This window comes from Ictidomys tridecemlineatus, chromosome X (genome assembly GCF_052094955.1).
Source record: "Ictidomys tridecemlineatus isolate mIctTri1 chromosome X, mIctTri1.hap1, whole genome shotgun sequence".
NCBI classification, from domain to species: Eukaryota; Metazoa; Chordata; class Mammalia; order Rodentia; family Sciuridae; genus Ictidomys; species Ictidomys tridecemlineatus.
Window position 1 is genome coordinate 15,604,005 of NC_135493.1, and position 19,144 is coordinate 15,623,148.

The 19,144-nt window shown below is 35.9% G+C and overlaps 1 long non-coding RNA gene across 2 annotated transcripts in view; it reads right to left on the minus strand.

Moving 5' to 3' along the window:
* LOC120889869 (uncharacterized) overlaps positions 1 to 19,144 on the minus strand; it is a 122,111-nt gene that overhangs the window by 95,669 nt on the left and 7,298 nt on the right. For both annotated transcript variants that reach the window (XR_005734057.2, XR_005734056.2), the window contains exon 2: positions 13,740 to 13,801. This is a non-coding gene — a long non-coding RNA (uncharacterized LOC120889869). The remainder of the gene's footprint in view (positions 1 to 13,739; positions 13,802 to 19,144) is intronic.

Below are 19,144 nucleotides of genomic sequence, written 5' to 3' on the forward strand. Positions count from 1 at the left end.
CTGGGTTCAATCCCCAGTACTGGAGTAGGGGTATTATATATATATATATATATATATATATATATAAAGAATCCACCACAAGGGCTGGGGTTGTAGCTCAGCGGTACAGTGCTTGCCTTGTATGTGTGAGGCCATGGGTTCGATCCTCAGCACCACATAAAAATAAAGATATTGTGATCATCTACAACTAAAAAAAAAGGATCCACAAAAGTAGGGAAGTGTTACAAGGAGACTCTCATTTTATACTTTTTAAAAATATTTTTAGACTTCAATGGACCTTTATTTTGTTCATTTATTTATATTCAGTGCTAAGAATCGAACCCTGTGCCTCATACATGCTAGGCAAGCACTCTACCACTGAGCCATCACCCCACTTCCATCACTTTATATTCTTTATGCTCTTTATACCTCTGTATTATATAGGATTTTCATAAACATGCATTACTACTGGACACTGTGGCATACGCCTGTAATCCCAGTGGCTCAGGAGACTGAGATAGGATCACAAGTTCAAAGCCAGCCTCAGCAACAGTGAGGCACTAAGCAACTCAGTGAGATCCTGTCTCTAAATAAAATATAAAATAGGGCTGGGGATGTGGCTCAGTGGTTGAGTGCCCCTGAGTACCCCCAGAACCCCCCCCCAAAAAAACATGCATTACTTTTGGAATTATGAAAGCCATAATGTTCTCATGGTAAAGAGATATGAGGTGGAGGGCCATGATAGAACAAAAGCAAGTGTTGGGTGAGGCTGGGCTTGTGGTTCAGTGGTACAATGCTTGCCTAGCATGTGTGAGGCACTGGGTTTGAACCTCAGCACCACATAAAAATAAAATAAAGGTATTAAAAAAAAGTCTCATGTTCATGGGCGTGAGGCCATGATTTTAGCATCTCAAATCCCCAGAAACACTTCCATGTTCTTAGCTGAGAGATGCGAGGAATAATTTTTAAAAAGCAACAGGAATGAAACTGAGCACAGTGGCACACACTGATAATCCCAGTGACTCAGGAGGCTGAGGCAGGGGGATTGCAAATTCAAAACAAGCCTCAGCAAATTAAAGAGACCCTAAGCAATTTAATGAGACCATGTCTCAAAAAATAAAAAATAGCTCAGTAGTTAGGTTACAGCTCTCAAAATCGAATTCTTTTACCTCTGAACATTCCTTCATTGTCTAATATGAGCTTTTGGGGGGAACACCTCACATCCAAACCATAACAACTACCTCCAATACTCTGCTAAAATGACAGCGTGGAAATAGTATGTCAAAGTAAATATGCAAAATGACCTTGTTTCCACAGTTCTGTAAGCTAAGGTGGTCAATCATCAAAAATAAAGATTTCAGTTAATGATAGTTATTACTATACATACACCATTCTACTAGCACAACATAACCCACTGTGGTTCACAGTTGACTCTGTGCTAAGCACCACCATGAGCACTCTCATCTAAACACATTCATGGGACATGCATATTGGCAATCCTCAACATGTTTATCTGTAGTATGAATTCCTGCCACTAGGATTATTAGGCCAAAATATATGTATCTTTTTATGTTTGTTATGTGTATTGTTGTCCCATGTTATTTTGCAAATGTTGCTTATTACTATGCATATTATATGCCTATTTTATTTAACCAGCTATAGCCAAATATCATTAAGAACTGTATTAGTTTACTGTAACACAATGCGTGCTTTCCTCCACCCTTAACATGTTTATAGATCTGATAGATGAATAATACCACTTATCAGTGTTGTCTTCATTTGCATCTCTTAATTATGATCATGACCGTAGTATCATGTTTCATGGCCATTTGCATTTATTTTTCTGTAAACAGACTGCAGGCTTTGCCCATTTTTCTATTGGGGGGGTGTCTTTTTCTGATTGATTTACATGAGGGCTCTGAGACAGAGATAAAGGTCAGACAGTCAGTGGAGAGGATGATAACTAGTTATCAAAGAAAGAACAAAGGGTTGCTAACAATTAACATCTGAACTCTGAACTGTGTATATAAGGGAGGAAAGATAATGAAAAACAACAGTTAATGAAAGAAAGAAGTTCTGGGGGCTATAAGAAAGCAAATTGCACCTCCTCCCATGGACACCCAGCTCTGGGGCCCCTTCTCTTGAGACAAGTCTGTATCTATCATTTTCTTAAATAAAACTGGCTTGCTATGCTTGCTTTGACCTTTACTCTTGGTATTCATTCTTCAACTCTGGAGAACACAGACCCCATCTCCACCGGAGCAGTATCAGCTCTATGGATGAAAGTAACGAAATAAACTAACCTTTCATCACTACATTTGTAAATAGTTTTTCTTGGCATACCAGTTGAATTTGACTTTACTATTTACTTTTACAGAGTCAGATTCATCAATCATTTTCTTTATCATTTCTGAAGCTTATATCTTTCTTCTGCATTCCTTGTTTTCTCCTGATTTTTAATGTTTCAAGTTTTAATTCAATTGAAGATCATTTAAATATAAGGATTTTGGTAGGAAACCTGCTCATTTTTTTAAACAGTTATTTGTATCAATATCATTTATAAAATCATCTTTGCGGATTTGATAAATTCCCATCAATAGTTATAGAACTTTTCTAGACTCTATTCTAGACCACTGCTTTGTTCTACTATTCTTTTTTTCTAATAGTTCTTCAAAGAAATTAGATTAAATTTAAAACAGAAAAAAATTTTTTTTCTTTATTGTGTGAGTGTCAAGGATGAAGACAATACTGGGGATTGATCCCAAGTACACTGTATCACTGAGACCCATCCACAGCCTTTTTTTTTGGGGGGGGGGGACAGGTCTCACTAAGTTGCTGAGGGCCTTGCTAAGTTACTGATGATCTCAAACTAGTGATCCTCCCTCCTCAGCCTCCCACACTGCTGGGATTATAGGCATGCACCACCACACCCAGCCCAGCCTTGTTATTTTATTTTGGGCCAGGGTCTTACTAAATCACTGAGGTTGGCCTCAAACTTGCAATACTCTTACCTCAGCCTTCCAGTCATTGGGATTATAGGCATGCACCACCGTGCCCAGTGAAATAAAAACTTTTTCTTAGACAACCATAATTAGCCGCTTTGATTCCAAATATCTAACTCATTAATTCTGAAATGTTTTTGTCTCAGGACCCTTATCCTTAAAAAAGTTTTAAGGACCTTAAGAATTTCTGTTTATGTGATTTATATCTGCCTAAATTTTCTGCATTGCAACTTAAAATGTGATATTTTTGAAACACAAGAATACAGAAGCACACATTCCATTAGCCCTCAGAGTCATGACATCATCATGCTTCATGTTGACTTTGGAAAATTCCACTGTACACTCAAAAAGGAAAGAGAGTGAAGAAGGCAAACAACAGCTTAAAACTATTATGAAAATAGAGTTAAATTTGGGAACTCTCTGAAAAGCTCAGAGACCCCCCACACACCCCTCACTTTGAAAATAGCTGGTCTAATTATTCTCATAAAAATGATCAATGACACTATAAACAATTTTTAAAAATCTTGCCTGGGGCTTTAATTTTGCATTGAAAAAGAGCCTATATGTATAGGGGGCAGTGGCTGGGAGGGAGAGGATATCAGTATTTATCTTTAAAATATTTAAAATAAAAATAAATACAATTTATAACAAAGAGTACTTCTATGTATAAAAGGAATAAGATTACTGTTGATTGTACTTAGTTTTTTGCTTCACCTTGGTAATTTTAGGTTGGCTCCTACAAATATTGATAAAGTTACTACTACCCTTGCCAACTGGTGCTCTTTCATCCTATTAGTCCCTTTATTGTCCCCAGATCTGATCTAAAAAACTTAATCTTCAAGTGTTCTCGAAGAACCCATTTTCATATACAGTGTCAAACACAGATTATGGTTATAAAAATTTCTCCTGTTCATTAACTCCTCTCTTCTGCCAACAACTCTGGAGGATGACACAGGAGAATTGCAAGTTTGAGACCAGTCTCAGCAGCTTAGAAAGGCCCTCAGCAACTTAGCAAATCCCTGTCTCAAAATAAGAAATACAGGGGCTGGGGTTTTGACTCAGCAGTAGAGCACTCACGTAGCACATGCGAGGCACTGGGTTCGATTCTCAGCACCCACATAAAAATAAATAAATAAAATAAAGATATTGTGTCCAACTACAACTAAAAATTTTTTTAAAAAAATAAGAAATACAAAAGTACTGGGGATGTAGCTCAGTGGTAAAGGTCCCCAGGGTTAAATCTCCAATATGTGATGATAATGATGATGATGATGCAGCCTCAAATATACAGTCATCTACAGATGTCTGAAATTTAAGAAACACTGTCATTTTATTCTGGAAATAAACAATTAAAAATACCACCAAGCCTGGTGCAATGGTACACACCTGTAATCCCAGCCACTTGGGAGGCTGAGGCAGGAGGATTGCAAGTTCAAAGTCAGCCTCAACAACTAGAAAGGCCCTAAGCAATCAGCAAGTCCCTGTTTCTAAATAATATATGTATACACACTCACTCACTCACACACACACACACACATACACACACACACACACACACATACACACACACACACACACACACACATATACATATATATGTGGTGTTATGTTGTGGTGATGTGGCTCAGTGGTTAAGCCTACCTGAGTTCAATCCCCCACACCAAAAAAAAAAAAAAAAAAGTACCCTCAATTAGACAACCAAGCCAAAAACCTTGGAGTCATATTATATCCTTTCTTTTCCTTCCCCTTTACTACCACCATTGATCAAAATTCTCCACATACAAAACAGAATAAAAGTAGAGCTTCCTTGGTTCAGCTCTTCCATACCCACTCACCTTCTCCTTTAGGCTCCATTGTGCACACAAGACACTTCCATTACCCTAGGGCCCATCAGAAGACAGTATGAGAACAAGGCAGACTTCAAATCACATGATTGGAAACTCCAGGCTAAAAAGATCTCAGATCTGACCTCTGTCACTAGAAAGTATTACCCTATATCTGTATTACCCTAATCAATTCAATGACCTTCTCTGAGACTCTCTCAGCTTCTTCATCTGTAAAATATCAGTAGTAGATTCTAGCAACAGAGCCGTTATGAAGATTAAATCAGTCAGTCAGTGCATGTATAGTGGCTGCTGGCACATAATAGGCATTCAGGATATTTTCTTTAGCACCTGGTTTCTGCCTACCCCTTTACAGCTTCACCTAGCTATGCTTAAATTTCAGGACTTCTGCCACAGACATGCCTGACTACTCATTGTCTCCCATGGTGTGCTGTTTCATGCTTCCAGCTAATGATAACATTAATTTCCCTACAAGAAATGCTCACCCACCTCTTTGCCTGATAGTTTTTCACTTTCTCCACTATATCTACCTTGCCTTTTAGTCTCATATTACATAAGATTTTATTACATTGATCTGTTTACACATCCATTTCTCTACTTCAGATTGTGAACTTATATTGGACAGAGACAATGCATGTTTATATTGTCTTTGTATCCCCAGCACCTAGCCTAAAGCCTAGAAGATGGAAGATGTCCCATAAATGTTTGCTAAATGCCTACAATAGAAAGTGAATTGTAGATAAACCAACATTCTTAGCCTTCTATAGTAAGTTCTCAATACTTACACTAATAACAGAAGCATCATTTAGAAAAACAGTGGCAGAGTACTTGCCCAGCACGTGTGAGGCACTGGGTTCAATTCTCAGCACTACATATAAATAAATAAAATAAAAGCCTGTTGACAACTAAAAAAAATATATATTTTAAAAAAATAAAAAGAACTAGGGATGTGGCTCAGTGGTTAAGTATACCTGGGTTCAATCCCCAGAATCAATCAATCAATCAGAGAAACAGCTTTCAATATGCTACTTATGATTATAAAATATCCTATTGTAAATCCTGTTATGCAGTAATTTTTCCAGCTGTTATGCCATGACACCATCATACTGGCATATTATCAATAATCCTTGGTATGAATACTTTTTAAAAAATTAATAAGCATTTCATGTCAAGCAATACAAACATCATCTTGCATATGTTTTAGTTCAAAGTTTTAATCAAATTCAAGTCAAAAATAGTACATAATTTTACATATCTTATTAAAAGTAATTTTGAAAAGAATTGAAAAATTAAGTTAGAGATTTGCTTTTCATAAAGAGTTTCTGAATTTGCTTTGTTGCTATCTGCAAAAATCCTCTGGTGCATTTGGAAATGAATTGATAACCAGTTTGGTGAAATTAACATCTTAACAATATTGAGTTTTTCAATAAATAAATATAATAGAGCTCTCAGAAAAATTAAGTCCGATGCCAAACCTACCAGTGATGTTAGTTAATTCAGCTTTACCATTCTCTTCAAAAAAGTCACTTGCTCATTTGTGTTTTATTTTTCTGGATCTTAAGATTTATACATGGGGCTGGGGATGTGGCTCAAGCGGTAGCGTGCTTGCCTGGCATGTGTGCGGCCTGGGGTTCAATCCTCAGCACCACATACAAAGATGTTGTGTCCGCCGAGAACTAAAAAATAAATATTAAAAAAAAATTCTCTCAGGGCTGGGGATGTGGCTCAAGTGGTAGTGCGCTCGCTTGGCATGCGTGCGGCCTGGGTTCCATCCTCAGTACCACATACAAAGATGTTGTGTCCACCGTGAACTGAAAAATAAATATTAAAAAAAAATCTCTCTTCTCTCTCTCTCTCTCTCTCTCCCTCTCTCTTTAAAAAATCTTTTAAAAAAATTCTCTCTCTCTCTCTCTCTCTCTAAAAAAAAAAAAGATTTATACATGTCTGTCTTGTTAAAAGAAAACTGTTAAGGCTGGGTGTGGTGACGCATGTCTGTAATTCCAGCAGCTGGGGAGGCTGAGACAGGAGGATCACAAGTTCAAAGCCAGCCTCAGCAAAAGTGAAGTGCTAAGCAACTCAGTGAGACCCTGTTTCTAAATAAAATACAAAATAGGACTGGGGATATGGCTCAGTGGTCGAGTGCCCTGAGTTCAATCCCCAGTACCCAAATAAATAAATAAATAAATAAAATTAAAAAAAAAACTGTTACCCATTTTAAATATTTAGAAAGTTGGCTAAATTCCATGAGTAAAATGATTCAAAATAAGCAATTTATCTTATAGATAAAACTTTTCTTTGAAGACTTTTTCTTTTAAAGAGAGAGAGAGAGAGAGAGAGAGAGAGAGAGAGAAAGAGAATTTTTTTAATATTTATTTTTCAGTTTTTGGTGGAGACAACATCTTTATTTTATTTTTATGTGGTGCTGAGAATCGAACCCCGCACCCTGAGCATGCCAGGCGAGTGCGTTACCGCTTGAGCCACATCCCAGCCCTCTTTGAAGACTTCTTTATGCCATCATTTTCAACACTCTAAAAAAGCTTAATTCATAACTGAAATTATTACACTACATATACACAGAAAATGCTTTCACCATTGAACAAAAGAATTTGCCTTTTTTCATAATACATGCTAGGGTTTGAATGATTTGTATCCCAAACTCATATAAGGGTACTTTTGTTGGTGGTACTGGGGACTGAACCCAGGTCCTTGTACATGCTAGGCAAGCATTCCACCAAATGAGCTATATATATCCCCAGCCCAAGGATAATTTTCATTCCCCAAAGTTGTATGTCAATGGCATTAAAAGATTGAAAACTTAGGGCTGGGGATGTGGCTCAAGCGGTAGCGCGCTCACCTGGCATGCATGCGGCCGGGATTCGATCCTCAGCACCACATACAAACGAAGATGTTGTGTCCACCGAGAACTAAGAAAAAATAAAGAAATGTTAAAATTCTCTCTCTCTCTGTTCCCCTCTCTCTCACTCTCTCTCTTTAAAAAAAAAAAGATTGAAAACTTAATCTGACTATGGAGTTTAGAGTTGAGACATTTGGAAAGTGATTAAATCATTAGTTTGGGGCCCTCAGGATGGAATCCTAGTTGCTTTACCAGGAAGGGAAGAATGACCAGTGCACATGCACTCCTACCATGATGCAATATAGGCCAGAGGGGCCATCACAAGAACCAACACAATTGTTGTCTGGACCCTGTATCTACAGAACTTAAGCAAAAATAAACCTCTTTTCTTCATAAGGTAGCCCACACATGGGCTGGTTAATATAATATGCAAGGTGGGATATAAAATCCCCTGTAGCTAAAAATTACCTGATATAAAACCCTTCCTTAAAAGTGCTAATAAAGTGGGGCATGGTGATGAACTCCTGTAATCTCAGCAGCTCAGAAGGCTGAGGCAGCAGGATCACGAATTCAAAGCCAGCCTCAGCAACAGTGCAGTGCTAAGCAACTCAGTGAGACCCTGTGTCTAAATAAAATACAAAAAAAGGACTGAGGATGTGGCTCAATGGCTGAGTGACCTGACTTTAATTCCTGGTACCAACAAAAATGTTATAATAAAATTGCATATAATGATGACTATACTACTCTGTGAATATACTAAAAACCATGGAATAGACACTTCAAATAGGTGAATAGTATGGCATGTGACTTATTTCTCAATAAAGCTGATATTAACAGAACCACTGTTATGCCTATAATATGAAAGCTCTTGTTTACAAAGTCTAGCTACAGAGAATTATCAAGGTAAAATACCAGTGTTACTAATCAGAATGTAATAAGCAAGAATAAACAATGAAAAAGTCATGTTTACCACTTTGTGTCCTGAAATCATACAAATATTAACCAAAAAATTCCTACTGGAAGCTAAGTTGAACGCTGCCTATTTTTTTCAGTCCAAAAGAGTATTTCCTTTTTTTCCCCTTTGCTTTTTTGTTTCATTTTGTTTACGTTTTGCTTTTTGTTCTTCCAGGGGACAGCATTTCTTGATAAGGTACACTTTCCTGTTTGGCACTCCACAGCGTATTGTGTGAAATTTTAGTCATCAGAAAGGTAAGGTATGGGGCTGAGGATGTGGCTCAAGTGGTGGAGCACTTGCCTAGCACGTGTGAGGCATTGGGTTCAATTCTCAGCACCGCATAAAAATAAAATAAAGATATTGTGTCCACCTGAAACTAAAAAATAAATATTAAAAAGATAAAGGTAATGTATGATACACAAATCAAGGTAACAGACCAATAGAGAACTCAGAAATAGACCATGCAACTATGCCTAAGTAATTTTTTATAAAGGTACAAAAGCAATTCAATGAGGGAAGAAGTGTCTTTTCAACATTGTGCTGAGACAATTAGACATCTATAGGCAAAGGAGAAAAATTATTTTCAACCTAAACTTCATATCTTATTCAGAAAAGCTGAAAAGAGATTGCAGATTTACATGTATAAAGGAAACTTATAAAACTTAGAATAAAGCGTAGAAAATCTTCAGGACATGGGTCATATGAAATCCTCTTGGACTTGACATCAAAAGTGTAAAAAATAAAAGAAAAACTTTGTAAGTGGACCATGTCAAAATTTAAAACTTCAGCCAGGTGTGCCGGCACATACTTGGTAATTCCAGCAATGTGGGAGGCTGAGGCAAGAGGATCACAATTTTGAGGCCAGCCTGGTCAACTTAGTGAGACCCTGTCTCAAAATAAAAAGTACTGGGGATATAGCTCAGTGGTAGGGCACCCCTGGGTTCAATCCTCAATACTGGAAAAAAAAAATTAAAACTTTTACTTTGTGAAGACCCTGTTAAGAGAATGAAAACATAACCTGCAGAATGAGGAGAAGTATTTAAAACCACTGTTGCAACAAAAGACTCATATCTAGGGGCTGGGGGTGTAGCTCAAGTGGTAGCGCTCGCCTGGCATGCATGAGGCACTGAGTTCAATTCTCAGCACCACATAAAAATAAAAATAAAGATATTGTGTCCACCTAAAACTAAAAAAAAGATTCATATCTAGAATATATTCAAAAGTCTGCCAACTCAACATCAAAAGAACAAATAACCCATTTAGAAAATGGGTATAAAATATATGGATTGCAGGGCTGGGTTGTGGCTCAGTGGTAGAGCACTTGCCTAGCATGTGTGAGGCACTAGGTTCAATTCTCAGCACCACATATCAATAAATAAAATAAATGTCCATTGACAACTAAAAAAATATTTAAAAATAAAAGATATATGGATTGCAGATGAGCACATGAAAACATGTTCAATGATATATGTTACATCTGCACATGTAACAGAACGACTAAAATAATAAATAGTGACAACATTAAGTACTGACAAGGATGTAGGGAAACCGATCACTCACACATTGCTGGGGGGGATGTAAAATGACACAGTCACTCTGGAAACAGTTTGGCAACTTCTTACAAAACTAAACATGCAACTGTCATATGATCTAGCCATTGCTCTTTTGGGTGTTTATTCCAGAAAAATGAAAAACAACCTACACACATATAAAAAAAACTATATATAAATATTCATAACAGTTTTATTCATAATAGTCAATAGGTAGAAAAGATCCAAATGTCCTTTAATGGAGTGAACAGTTAAACAAACTGGTATATCCACACTATAGAATTCTACTCAGCAATAAGAGTAGAATTGGAATTCTACTCAGCAATTTTTTTTTCAGAGCTAGGGGTAGAACCCAGAGCCTCAAGTGACCTAGGCAAATGGTCTACCACTGAGTTATGCCCCCAACTGAGGAACAAACTGTGGACATAACACCACAACCTGGATGAGTCTCAAGGGAATTATGCTGAGTGAAAAAAGCAAATCTCAAAAGGTTACATATGTATGATTCCATTTATGTCTTAAAAATAACAACATTGTAAAAAGGAAGAGCTTAGTGTTTGTCAGGGTTAAGGAATGTGGGAGAGGGGTGGAGGCAGCTATAGAAGGGAAGCACAAGCCAGTCTCCTGGTAATGTAACTATTCTTTATCTCTATTATCTTGATTGTGGTGGGGGTTGCACAAAATCTGCACAGGTGATAAAATTGTAAAGAATCTCTCTCTCTCTCTCTCTCTCTCTCTCTCTCTCTCTCTCTCTCTCTCTCTCTCCTCCCTCCCTCCCTCCCTCCCTCTCTCTCTCTCTCTCTCTCTCTCTCTCTCTCTCTCTCTCTCTCTCTCTCTCTCTCGTGCGCGAGGTTTCTCACACACACATATACAAGTGCATGTAAGTGAAATCTCTATAAGCTCTGTGAATTGTACCAATGTCAGTTTTCTGGTTTTGATACTGTACTATAGTGATGCAAGATGTTACCACTGGGTAAACCTGGTGAAAGGTACATTGGACCTTCCTGTTCATTTTGTTTTTGCAACTTCAATCTATATTTATTTCAAAATAAATAGTTTTCTTTAAAAAGCTAGTGCTTTGGAAATGAAGGGAGACCCTCGTTGCTATACAAAATTACATATAAGAGGTTGTGAGAGGAATGGGAAAATAAACAAGGAGAGAAATGAATTACAGTAGATGGGGTAGAGAGAGAAGATGTGAGGGAAGGGGAGGGGGGATAGTAGGGGATAGGAAAGGTAGCAGAATACAACAGTTACTAATAGGGCATTATGTAAAATTGTATCCACAATGTGTAACCGACGTGATTCTGCAATCTGCATTTGGGGTAAAATTGGGAGTTCATAACCCACTTCAATCTAATGTATGAAAGATGATATGTCAAGAGCTTTGTAATGTTGTGAACAACCAATTAAAAAATAAATACATAAATAAATAAATACAGACACAAACCTAAAAAAAAAAGCTAGTGCTTATGATTTCTCGTGTATGTGTGTTAACCAATCAAATTAAATGTGTGCAGTTTAGTGTACTTCAATTATTCTTCAATAAAATTTGGAATAAGGATAAATAAAGGTTAATGCTTCACATCATAACTGCTTATGTAAACATCTTCACTCTATCCTCATATCTATTAAGTTATTGAAAGCAAAAATCAATAGACACTCCAGGTCCAATTACATCTGCTTATATCACCCACCCAAAATGTGCACAGAACAATAAAATAACTTTTTTCTTTATAAAGCAAAAATAAAACTTGAAATAAAATCTTTATATGGGGCTACTAACCACTGCAGAGAGCTGAGAAAGTGTATTTTAATGCATTCTCATGACAACACTATACTCTACCTCCTTTTCTTTTGCTCTCCCCATTTGACATAGACTCCACTACAACTAAGTTATAAGTTTTTTTTAATTTTTTTTAGTTGTAGATGGACACAATATCTTTATTTTACTTTTTTTTATATTTATGTGGTGCCAGAAATTGAACCCAGTGCCTCATGCATGCTGGGCAAGCGCTCTACCACTGAGCTACAACCTGGGCCCCACAAGTAATCAATTCTAAGAATATTCATTTAAAAAGAAGATTTAATAATAAGATCAGCTGTATAACCTTATAAGCAAATGATCTAACTCATTCTGCAAACATTACATGTCCAGATTTTTCAGAAGGTCTTTTCAGAGTCTTAATAGAAATCAAAGCTAAAAGAGGTGTAAGTAAGATAAAACATCAGCAACGAAATGGATCTTAGTAATTCATCTAGCTTCTGTGCTATTAATGGTATTGCTCTACAAAATATGACCTAGAATGTCTAACTATAATTTATAGACCTCATTATATAGCTCTCTTTAGATTGTTTAACCTCCAAATGCATAATTTATATGCTCCTGTCACTGCTGTTGACTTTTTAAAAGTAATCATAATCTTTAAATACAATCAGTAATATTTTCAGAATTAAATTTCAAATTACATAAAAATAAGCAAACAATAGTTTAAAGTCTGTGCTACTTCTAACATGAAACAATTTCTTTTTTTTAAAGAGAGAGTGAGAGAGGGGAGAGAGAGAGAGAATTTTTAATATTTATTTTTTAAGCTTTCAGCGGACACAACATCTTTGTTGGTATGTTGTGCTGAGGATCGAACCCGGGCCACACGCATGCCAGACGAGCGCGCTACTGCTTGAGCCATATCCCCAGCCCATGAAACAATTTCTATAACTGTAACTATTAAGTCCAGACCTAGGAAAACTTAAAGAACAGAGTCCTCCCAAAACATTACTCACTCACAAATCAAAACCTTACTAGATGAAAACCACTTTTCAGTAAATCTGAATATAAAATGAATTTAAATAGAAAACAAAATAAATTGTTTATTATCTTAAATTATCTTGTTTATTATCTTAAATACTCATAGTAATACTTACATATATACCTGTCATTTTAATGAAAATCAAAATTGATCATATTTTTGCTTTATTATAAGAAATAAAGTAAAAACAAAGGGAACAACAACCATTTTTTTTCTAAAAAGTACATCGATATTGCTATTCTCAAATGATAGAGCACACTTAATCTTGATCATATAGTAACTGGTCAGTACTAAACAAATTGCTTTAATTCATTACAAACTTTTATATAAACCTGTTTTTTCCATGCTAGAAATTAGGCTATAACTCCCAAAAGATATTTTTAAAAGTCTAAAGTATAGTAAATTCATAAGTTGCTTTGCTTATAATTAAGTGTAGAACTTTCTAATTCTTAAACATTGGTTTCATTTTGAAAGCCCTTTTTTCATTTTTCCTCTTAGTTTTATTACAAATTATACTTCTTATTATATCCAGGGCTTTTGTTCATTATCTTTAAAAACTTAAGGCATATTTTATTTTTTAAATATTTTTATTAGTTATTGATGGACCTTTATTATTTATTTAATTGCTTATATGTGGTGCTTAGAATCAAACCCAGTGCCTCACACATGCTAGGCAAGCACTCTGCCACTGAGCCATAACCCCAGCCCCTTAAGGCATTTTTTAGAACAATTGTCATGCTACACTTACCTATTATATTCATAGGCAGATTTCAGTGGACCCAGTCTGCTTACAAATAGTTCCACTTATGACTGTTAAGAAGGAAAAAGAACATTCATTACTAACACACAGTAAAATGAGGTAGCACTTGCAAAATACATAATGAAGCAACTGAAAGGTAATTAGCGTACTGCTACCATAATTTCAACTATCATGATGAATTTATAATTTAGTGTAGTTATAAATGTATAAGTTATAACTTGGTAGTTATAAATTTTTAACACTGTATAGCTATAAATTCTTTTTTTTTTAAAGAGAGAGAGAGAATTTTTAATATTTATTTTTTAGTTCTCGGCGGACACAACATCTTTGTTGGTATGTGGTGCTGAGGATCGAACCCCGGCCGCATGCATGCCAGGCGAGCGCGCTACCGCTTGAGCCACATCCCCAGCCCCCATAAATTCTTAATACTTCATTTATGAAATTAAATCTTTAGGTTCTCTGGCTACATAAATTTTTCAGATACCTCCACCATTCTTAACTTTTTAAAAAAATTATAAAATCATTTTAGAATATGATAAAAAGCTATGGCCTTCTCTCCCCAGAAACACACACATATTGCACAAATTCTCTGTTCACTTTTAAGAGGCTTCATTTGGGCCCCTGGGGTGCATGGAACTCACGTTAAGGACTTGAGATAATTAAAGCTATCTATATAAAGTGCTTTCCTTGTATTATTTCAACTATTTTCATAAGATTCCTTCTAAAATATACTTTATTCTTTCCCATCCTCAACAAAGAGTAATGATCACAATTTGACCTTCCTTGATAACTTGGAGTCATTTTGGACACCAATCATTGTACCTGCTTTGACTCTATAACATTCTTGGGATCAAAAAAGATTAGAAGAGCTGTTTGCCCCCAAATTAAATGCCCATAGATGACTTCCCACATTCCTTTATCCCCATCAAAGAGCTTAAACTTCTTTGTAAAGTTCTTATGTCTATTTCATTTTGGTTTATCAGCTATTATTGTCTCCTCCTCCTCATTCTCTCCCCTCTTTCTCTCCCTAATCTGTTTGAGAGCAGGCCTTCCAACTGTGGAATAAATAACCAGATTTGTTACTAACCTGAAAGAGTATCTGAGAGCAAGAGATTTAGTGCATGAACATTATGACATCTATTCTGGCTCTTCATGGGACATTTTAGCTTACTTCTGTAGATTTCAACTATATTCCTGACAGTTTACCAGATCAGAAATTTTAAACCACTAAAACAGCACACTTAGATAAATGCATTATCCTTTCTCAAAATTCCATATGCAACTTAGAAAAATAAACATCTGCTATAAGCTTTACCATATGGTTAGATTTTTTAAAAGAAGGGAATATAGAAAAATATCAAGTTTGGGAACAAATATAAATAGCCTTACTATGACTCTGTAAAATGAAAGAATTATATCCTCATTTAGAGCAGTCTAATCAAAAATTTGCAACTGCAACATAAATCAGTTATAGCATTGTCAGGTGTGGTGGCACACACCTATAATTCCAGTGACTCTGGAGGCTGAAGCAGGAGGATTGCAAGTTCAAAGCCAGCCTCAGCAAGTTAGAGATACCCTAAGAAACTTAGCAAGACCCTGTCTCTAAATAAAAATATAAAATGATTGAGGCTATGGCTCAGTGGATAAGCACCTCTGGGTTCAATCCCTGGTATTCCCTCCCCCCAAAATCCATTATAGTTTTATAAATGTGAACAGGCAAAAGTTTCTAAAAGGAGCCAAGAATAGTGGCTTACACCTGTTATCCCAGCTACTTGGGAAGCTGAGTTAGAAGGGTAGCAAGTTCAAGGAAACCAAAGTCAATATAGCAAGACCCTGGCTCAACACAAAAAAATTAAAAAGGGTGAGAATGTAGCTCAGTGGTAGAGTGCCCCTGGGTTCAATCTCTAGTACCAAAAAAAAAATGTATAGAGTACCAAAATTGACAAAGTACTACTAGAAACTAATATATCATTTAAATAATATTTTAACATGCACCAAGGCTTACTTAAAAGAAACTTGATGATTTCTCAAATCAAGTGCAGTAAATATTATTATTCAATAAATGGTGTTATGACAATTGGTCAGCACTCTGAAAAAAAACATGTAAGTTTGACCCTTAATTTAGACATTACACAAAGAAATATTAATTTTACTTAAATGATAAAAACTCAAACTAAAAAATACCATGTGAGAACTACTTTGTAATCTTGGCTAGCATGGGAAAGGTTTTAAAAATAGAACACAATACTTAGAAGCCATAGAAAACTTGACAGATTGAAATTAAAATCAGATTTCTAAATGGTAAAAAAATGCAAAACCCAAAGACAACTGACAAACTTGAAAAAAGCATTTGTCACATGTCACAGACAAGGGACTGATTTCCTGACTTATGAGTTCTTACAATCTTTTCATATGAAAAGATTTTCAATCTTATTCCTAATAAAGCAATGCAAATTAAAACCACAGTGCACAATTATTCACCACTTAAATTGTCAAAGATCTAAAAGTTTCATAAACCTTTGTTGTCAAGCTGTGAAGAAACAGGTACTCTCACACTGTTGGTGGGAGTGTTAAATTAGTATAAGGTACTTAGAGAACAATTTGGCATTGAGATTGTTAAATGTATGTATTCTTTGACCCAGCAATTCCATTCCCAGGAACTTATTCTACAGAATAATTTCACATGCAGCAACATTTGACAAGATCAAAGGACAGAAATAAGTGAAATAGATAAATAATAGATTAAGTAAAACAATTATAGTGCATCCGTGATGTAGTGCTATGCAGCCATTATTAAAAAGAATGAGGATGAGCTGTACGTAGTAGCGCATACTTATAAACCCAGTGACTCTGGAGGCCGAGGCAGGAAGATCACAAGTTTGAGGCTAGCCTCAGCAATTTAGTGAAGCTCTCAGCAACATAGAGAGGCTGTGTCTCAAAGTCAAAAATAAAAATAGTTGGGAATGTAACTCAGAGGTAAAGTGCCCCTGGATTCACTCAACAGAACCCCCCCCAAAATGAGGATTTTTCTCTATTATATAAAACAATCTTCAACCTCTGTTGTTAAATGAGTAAAGTACATTAAGATGAGAATAGTGTTACCATTTTTGTAAAAAAAAAAAAAGGAGGAAGAAAAGTATATAAATACATATTCATCTGTATATTCATAAAATTCCCAGAAGGATGCACAAGAAACTGACAATATTGATATCTTCCAGGGAGAGCTACTGTGTACCTAAAGGATCAAGGTAGATGAGAGAAAAACCTCTCATCTGCCTGTGTCCTAGCATATCATTCTAAATGTAATCATCACAAGATGGATGAATATTTTTGAAGACTTCAATACATATTTCAACTACTTTTTGATAACTTGAAGTTTAACCATTAAATCAAGTTAAATGCCATCACAAGGGAGGAAGCAGACAAATCTAAGAGGGACATTCCTTCCACAGAACAAAACAGACTGATCCCTTTTATAAGTCAGTGTCATTAAAACATATAGGAAAGGGACCATGTTTGATTAAAAAGAACCATAAGAATAACAACCACATGCGATCTGTAGTCCTAGATTGGGGAATGCTGACTATGAACTGGGTAATAGATGCGACAAAGATGTACTGACATGGGAAAATAGAGTTGTTGAAAGAAAATGTCTGCTTACAAAATAACATGCGTACTTTGATTTTATTTTTATAAAAAATGCATGTGGACTCTCATTCATTGCTTATGGAAATGCAAAATGGTACAGCTAGTTTGGAAGACAGTTTGGACATTTCTTACAAAAGTGGACATACTTTATCATACAAGCCAGCAATTGGGTTCATTGGTATTTACCTAAATGAGCTGGAAACTCATGTGTATGCAAAAACCTGCACATGAATGTTTATAGCAGCTTGATTCATATTTGCCAAAACTTGAAAGTAATCATCATGTCCTTCAGTGGGTGAACAGATAAACTGGTACTCCGAGACAATGAAGTATTTTGGGGTAATATAAAGAAATGAGCTATTAAACATGAAAAGACATGGAGGAAACATAAATGCACATTATTAAGTGAAAGAAGCCAATCTTAAAAGGCTATATACTGTATAATTCCAAGTATATGACATTCTGGAAAAGGCAAAACCATGGAGAAAGTTAAAAGATCAGTGGTTGCCAAGGGTTAGTGGGGAGGGACAGATGAACAGGAGAAGCATAGAGGATTTTGGTGGCAGTGAAACTGTTCTGTATGCTATAATGGTAGATACACATCATTATACACGTTTCTAAACCCATAGAATGTTTAATACCAAGAGTGAACCTTAAAGTAAACTCTGGACTTTGGGTGACAATGATGTGTCAATGTACATATAATGATTGTAACAAATGTACCACCCTGGTACATTATGTCAACAGTGGCTAGAGTTGGGGAAAAGGCAGTTGATACATGAGAATTCCCTATATTTCTGCTTAATTTTGCTGTGAATCTGAAACTCTTTTAAAAAATAAAGTCCAAGCCAGGCACAGTGGTGAATGCCTATAATCCCAGTGACTTGGAAGGCTGAGGCAGCATGATTGAAAGTTTGAAGCCAGCCTGGGCAACTTAGCAAAACCCTGTCTCAAAATAAAAGTAAAAAAGGGCTGAGGGCATAGTTCAGTGCTAGAGCACTTGCCTAGCATATGCAAGGCAATGGGTTCAATCCTCTAAAAAATAATAATTAAAATAAAAATACATTTTAAAAATAAAATATAAATCCACGAAAAATGCATGTGTGCATGAACATGTATAGAAAAACCCTAGAATATATGTTTAAATAACAGCAGTGGGCTGGGGATATAGCTCAGTTGGTGGAGTGCTTTCCTGGCATGCATAAGGCTCTGGGTCCAATCCCCAGCACCACAAAAAAAAAAAAAAGATAACAGGAGTGATAATTTTCTAGATATTATTTTTTTTAATTTTGCCTATCCACATTTTCTAAAGCTCTACCATGAATATTAGTGCTTTTATACCATAAAAGTTTTAATTTTTTGTTGTTGTAGATGGACACAGTACCTTTATTTTATTTACTTATTTATTTATTTTTAACGTGGTGCTGAGGATTAAACCCAATGCCTCACATATGCTAGGCTAGTACTCTACCACTGAGCCACAACCCCAGCCTCCCCCCATAAAAATTTTTAAAATTTATTTTTTAATTTATTTTAGACTTATTTTTAAATCTTAGGTGGACACAATATCTTCATTTTATGTGGTGCTGAGGATCAAACCCAGTGCCTCGTGCTTGCTAGTTGAGCACTCTAACACTGAGCCACAACCCCAGCCCCGCCATAAGTTTTTTTTTAAAAGAAAAATGAAAACAAATCACGGAATAGCTTACTACTGAATTAGGAAAGTGTGGTGTGTAAAACATACA